Here is a 6793-nt window from a genome sequence, read left to right on the forward strand (position 1 = left end):
AGCTGCTGTCTTTTTCGTATGGCTTTATATTGTTGCTGTATATGACGATGTCATCCAAGTAGGCTGAGCTGAAGGTGGTATATGGCCGCAGTACTTGGTTCATGAGACGCTGAAAAGTCGCTGGAGCCCCATGAAGGCCAAACGGGAGGACAGTGAATTCATACGAGCCTTCGTCTGTAACGAAAGCGGTCTTCTTCTTGTCTTCCTCACGAAGAGGCACTTGCCAATACCCCTTCGTGAGGTCAATGGTGGTGATATAACGGGCGTCTCCTATCTTCTCCACCAACTCATCTACCCGGGGAATCGGGTAGGTGTCGAAGTGGGACACTGCATTTAGCGCTCTGAAATCCATGCAGAATCTCTTCGACCCATCTGGCTTGGGGATCATAACGATCGGAGACGACCAGGGACTCTGGGACGGACGTATCACACCCAATTGGAGCATCTCGGAGACTTCTTTCCTTACTGCTTCACAGCGAGCTGCCGGAATTCTGTAGGGCCGTTGTTTCACTATCTTCCCCGGTAAAGTTTCAATCCAGTGTTCTACCAGAGTGGTTCTCCAAGGAGTATCAGAAAACACATCAGAGAAGGGGGCCAGTATCTCCTGTAACTCTTGTTTCTGTTCGATTGATAACTCATCATTCACCACAAGCTGAGGTAAGGATGACTGTGAAGTTGCTGATGGTACGACCATGTGGTTGTCTTTAGGCGGGGGCCCCAACCACTCCTTAAGTAGGTTGATATGGTATGTTTGTGTTTTCTTGGCAGTTATCCTTAACCGGTATGTGGTTTGCCCTATGGCTTCGATTACTTGATAGGGGCCTTGCCATTCACTCTTGGAGCTGTTGCTGATGGAAGGAAGAAGAACAAGAGCCCACTTTCCTACAGCAATCTTGCGTAGCCTTTTCCCCTTGTCGTAGTTCATTTTGATTCTCTCTTGTTGACGGTCCAGTGAGGAGTGAGCTAACTCCCTGAGCTTCCCGAGCTTATTTCTCAGCTGTGTCGTATATTCCAGCATTCCTTTCTTGTCTTGTTCTTCCTCTGCCTCCCACATTTCTTTGGTCATTTCCAACAGTGACCTGGGAAGGCGGCCGTACAATAATTCAAAAGAAGAACAGCCTAGGCTGCTCTGTTTTTGGGATCGGATCACAAAAAGGGCCAGGGGCAGCAACCTGTCCCAGGACGGTCCTTCTGCGCTCAACATCTTTTTCAAGGTCAGTTTTAGGGTCTGATTGTACCTTTCGACGAGACCATCCGTCTGGGGGTGGTATACGGAGGTCTTCAGGTGTTTGACGTTTAGGAGTTTGCACACCTCCTTCATTAACTTGGAGGTGAAGGGGGTTCCCTGGTCGGTGAGGACCTCTTTCGGAAAACCCACCCTAGAGAACAACTCCACAAATTTCTCAGAAATGGCCGAAGTCGTAGTGGTACGTAAGGGAAAAGCTTCCACGAACCTGGTGGCGTAATCGACAACAACCAATGCGTATAGGTGACCTCGGGGAGTCTTCGGTAGAGGGCCTATGAGGTCCATGCCGACCCTTTCAAAGGGCGTTCCTATTATCGGCATTCTCTGGAGAGGGGCGGCCGTTGGTCTTTGCGAGTTTCTCTTTTGGCATATCTCGCATCGGGCACAGTAGTCCTGCACATTTTTATATATTCCGGGCCAAAAGAAATGTCGGAGAACGACATCCGTGGTTTTCTCCTTTCCTGTGTGTCCGGCCGTTAGATGTGCATGGGCAAAGAACAAGACCTGCTCTCTAAAGGACGTTGGAACCAACAATTGCAGTTCCCCATCACTCTGTGCTTGTCGGTACAGTAAGTCTTTCTTGATCAAGAACCTGGGATATGTCGGGCTGGAGGTGCCTTCGCTAGCGTGGGCGCTTTCCCAGGCGTTATATAATGTCCGGTCTTCAGCCTGTGCAAAGCGGAAACTCTTGTCCATAACCCACGGTTCGGGAGAGAGGTAGGTGGCTTTAGGAGAGGGAGACGGGGTCAAGGTTTCCCTAAAAAGTGATAGGAATTCAGGATTATCTGTCCCCAGTATCATGTCCTCTGGTAGGGAGTCCACCACCCCCATCCTGACCTGGCACGGATCTCTTTCGGGTAAGTATAGTGTCAGTTCAGCTACCGGGTATGGTTTTACATCGCCATGTACGCAGCGTATGTAAACTGTGGACGGAGTAGAGAACTGTTCAGGTTTAACGAAACGTTCCTGGACCACCGACTGTCGGCACCCGGAATCTAGTAGAGCTTTTACCATGAGTCCGTTAAGCTTCATACTCACATAAAATGCGCTACCCAGTTCCGCCGAATACATCACGGTCCTTGGGAGGTAGCCAACTTCCATGGGCTCTTCGGGAGTTTTTTTCCTAGGGCACAACCTGGCTATGTGGCCCCACTCCCCACATTCGAAACACTGGGGTCCCCTGTTCATGGGGGATATCATTCCGGCTGGACGGGACCGCACAGCTTCAGTCCCTACTTTGGGTTTCTTATCCGGCTTCCCTGGGACTATCAGCTTCTGAGACTTCTCCGTTTTGTCGGCGTCCCATACTATTGTCCGGGGCTGGGCTCTGGCGAAATGAGATGCCATCTCAATGGCTTGGTTCACGTCCAGACTGGCATGTTGACGTAGCCAACGCTGGGTTGCATAAGGCAGAGCCTCCATAAACTGCTCCAAGTATACTTTATTTAGTATTTCCTCCTTCGTGCACACATCGGGTCTTAGCCACTTGTCGGCGGCCATCCTTAGTCTGAAGAAGAGGGTCTTCGGATTCTCTCCTGGAGCACCCCGCTCTTTTCTGAATTTCACTCGGTAGGCCTCCTGATCTAGACCTAAATGGTCAAGGATGACTTCCTTAATTGTCTTATAGGCGGTGTTCCCTAAGGGGTTCGCGGCTTGATAGGCCGACTGGGCCTCACCAGTAAGAAGGGGAGCCAGGAAAAATGGCCACTTTTCTTCAGGCCATCCCATAGCCCAGGCTGCCCTCTCAAAATTGAGGAGGAAAGCGTCCGGATCCTCTCCTGTTATGTATTTTTGTAGGGCCACACCTGCATGATGAGGGGAGACTTGGCGTACTTCTCCCGTGATGACTTGTGTGGGAGGCGGCACATTCTTAAGGCCTTCGAGTTGGGCGGTGACGGTGGATTTAATCAAATCCCTGTCTGCTTGGGCGGACTGTATTTGTTGCTGTACTGCCCATTCGAGCTTCTCCTGGCCTTTTATGATGTGGTCAATAAGGGCTTCCATCTCGTTCTGGCAGATGGTTGGTGTTTCTGATCCCACTTCTGACACCAGTTGTCCCAGGGGGGGTTGTTCAGCTTGTACCTGCCCTTCAGTTTTAGCCGAACTCGGGGTAAACACAAAGGTCGGGTCTTTGAGTAAAGATTTTAACGAGGGTTTTATTGGAATATAGGTCTTCTTCTGCATAACAATTAAAGAGTTCAGGGATAGAGAGTTTTCAGTCTTTAAAGGGAATGTAAGCAAAGTTCAACAACTGGGTGTTCCGAGTACTTCCGTCGATACCCAAGGTGATCCCCGCTGTCTCTGAGGAGTCTTTCCGGAATGGGCTGTTCCTCCGGTGGCTGAGGTATTCCTCGTCGGTACCGCAGGAACCCAGAAAGCAAAAGGGAGAAAACTAACGGTTACTGGGACGTCCAATACAAACAGTGGAGGGAAAGGGGAGTGAAGGGAACCAAGTGACAGTGAACTTTTCTAACATCACGAAGTGCTCTCAGTGCTCGTGAAGGAGGGGGCACAAGGGACACTAAGTACACTCGGCAGCGGTTATTACTCAGTATGGACGCTACTCCGTCCGACCCACCCCGCTACTCGGCCCCGTACCTTGTTAAGCCACGTTCCTCCCTCGGGACCGTGGCGGGGCGATGCACCGAAACGTTGGCCTCCAGGCTTGATGATTTCAGCTGGGCTCGTCTGCACTCCGTCCTCCTCCAGATCCACACTCGCGTTGTTCCTTCTTCTCTCCACACCGTCTTCCTCCAGGGAAACGCCGTCCGTCGATGTTGATACGCTTCCGCCTTTTGACGTCGCTCCGTAGAGGGGGGGGCGGGGCTGCCGTACCCTTGTCGTTCCAGTTAAAGGCGCCAGGTCCCGTTTCAGGTGGTATCCAGCAATCGTCCTGTTTCTCACTCCACTCGTTCTCTGGCAGCTGTAGGGACAATGGGCAAGGTGAGAGGGGAGCGGCGGACCACCACTCCGGGTCATTTCGGGGTTCTCCTAGCACCCCGTCACATAGGGCTTCTCACATCCTGTTATAGAGTCCTATAGTTCTGTAGTCTAAACGCAAGTCTCTATTTCGTGTTAGCAGAGCCATGTGACCTGCTTTCTAGATGTAGGCTTTTTATTTTTTTCTACTGGTGACATCTGAGGCTGATAGTAGTAACTTCACAAGTCTTACTTTCCTGCTAACAGCATTCGCTTATGAATAAGGTGGCCCCTACAGTAACAGCTTTACTAACTCAGTTCATCCCACTCCAAGTGATAAACATGTTTCCATCGCATTCATTTTTGCATGACCTCGTCTTGGACAAGAAACACCACCTGGTAAAAGTGATTTGTGTTATTCTCCTTGTGTCACCATGCTCTTTATCTTTTATTTTTCCCAATTGGCATTGTTTCTGCCTTTTTATTCATATTAGTCAATATATTATGCCATCCAAAATTCACAAGTTTATTATATGATCAGCATTGTACAAGAGAAGCAATGGAATACAACACATACTTCCTATCACTTTTATGAAATATGTAAGTAAAGAAAACTCGGTGTCAACAACAGAAGTATGGGCATTGTCTTCAATGCTTTGTCATGCAAAGTGATGCCTGCCCTTTCACAGCTGCCAAGCTTTTAGATTGCTATTTGTGATATTTTGATAATTTCGTTATAATTATGAGTCAGCCAGCTCAGGCATTTGCAGCAGTTTTAAGATCCTATAGTTTCTTGCTACTCAAATGAGTCAAATTTATGATATGTACATGTTTCTCTCGTCTTCATTGCTTGATTTTCTGCTTGCAAGAAAGAGTCACTCATAGTCATTGAAATGTCACTCATAATTACACCGAAATTATGAAAATGTCACACATAGCAATTTGAAACCTTGGCAGCTGTGTAGAGTGACGCACTCGCCACTTCCGGTCCCCGGCTCACCACACGTGACGTCTGTACTGCTTCCGGTCTCGGACGGGACAAAGGAGCCGCGCCGCCGCCCTGTGAGTTATTCCCCATTCCCGCCCCGTTTCTCTGTAACTCCCCCCCCTGGACTGACGCAGCCCCCCCCCCCCCTGCCCCCCCGGCTTTATACGAGTATCAGTGGGGGAGGGGTTGGCACTGGGGCCCCCTATCCACGCTCTCCCGAGGGGCCCGGGGCCCTCGCATCCTCCGAGGGGCTGCAGCGCGTCCACAGCCGCCGAGGCCTCGGATGGCTCATGCGTGACATTCAGCGCCGAATGCGTGACACTCAGGGGTGGATTGGCAAGGCGGGCATTCGGGAATGGGCCGAAGGGCCGGTGCCTCAGTGCCCTCTGTGGGCCGTTTTTTTTCTCCCCTGTCCCAGTCCACAGAGAGTGGACTAGGAAAGGGGAGAAAAAAAACGGCCCCCAGAGGGCACTGAGACAGAGACAGAGAAAATGAAAGCAGCCTCGCTGTGCGGCCAGACAGCGATTGTCAGCTCTGGGCTCTCCTTCACCCCTACCCTGCCAAGCAATCAAGCTGAGGCTGGGCTGGGGAGGGGTGATTGTTTGCAATAATCGGCCTCCCTGGGGGCCAGGTGTTTCTCAGGCCTTTGAGCCATTTGCACCTCGGCCCCCTGGCGCCCATGCAGCTCAGAAACGGTGTTAGTCTTAACACCTCGCCCACAGCCCTTCACATTCAGGGCACAGTGGGCGAAGAAGAATGGGTCTTGCTGTGGGGGCCAGGTGATGTTTGGAATTTTTTTGTTTTATTTATTTATTTATTTATGCGATTTTATATAGCGCGGACTTTACCGAAGGTGTCAGAGCGCTTCACACTAGGAACAGCAATAATACATGAGGAGAAAAATTACAAGTGGACAAATTACAAAAGCAAATGTTAAGTTACATGAATCAAAAGTGACAATAGTGAGCAACCAAAATACAAGAGGAGCAAACGATACATTACAGGAGGAAAAAGTGATATGTGTGCAGGTTACAAAAGCGTACAAAATACAAGTAGAGGTAAAATACTGCAATTAATGGCAGATACTCCAGCACAAGAACAAACGTTACGTAGGCAATGGTGGCACTTGTGCAAGTATCTAAAGCAAACAAAAGTGAGAGGAGCAAACAATGTGTTACAAGAGAAAAGTGACTTGCGCAAGTTACAAAAGGGTACCATACACAGGTACAAGGGTAATACTACAGTAAATGGTAAATACTCAAACTTCCAGAACACACTGGGAAGGCACTTCCCATACACCAGCTTCACCTCCGCCTCCCCCCTGGGTACCTGGCTACCTTGGATTCAGGGCCGGCGCTAGGTATGGGCAGTGTGTGCAGCTGCCCAGGGTCTCGCGCTCGGCTGCTAGTCAGGGGGCCACCACAGCTTCACTGCGAAAGGCCACACTTTCACAGATTGCCCATCTGCTCCTGCTGGGCCCCCTCCCCGCACAATCACAATACAATACACATGCAAGTCTGGAGTCGACCTTGCTGATCACGGCGTGTTGGCATTCCTGGGGGGGTGCAGGGGTGGGGGGGATGGCAGAGCAGCCAGCCAGCATCACAGTGTCAGGGGCGGAGCAGCACCTCTGTTAAGTA

This window comes from Lissotriton vulgaris, unplaced genomic scaffold, assembly GCF_964263255.1.
Source record: "Lissotriton vulgaris unplaced genomic scaffold, aLisVul1.2 SCAFFOLD_4905, whole genome shotgun sequence".
Lineage (NCBI taxonomy): Eukaryota > Metazoa > Chordata > Amphibia > Caudata > Salamandridae > Lissotriton > Lissotriton vulgaris.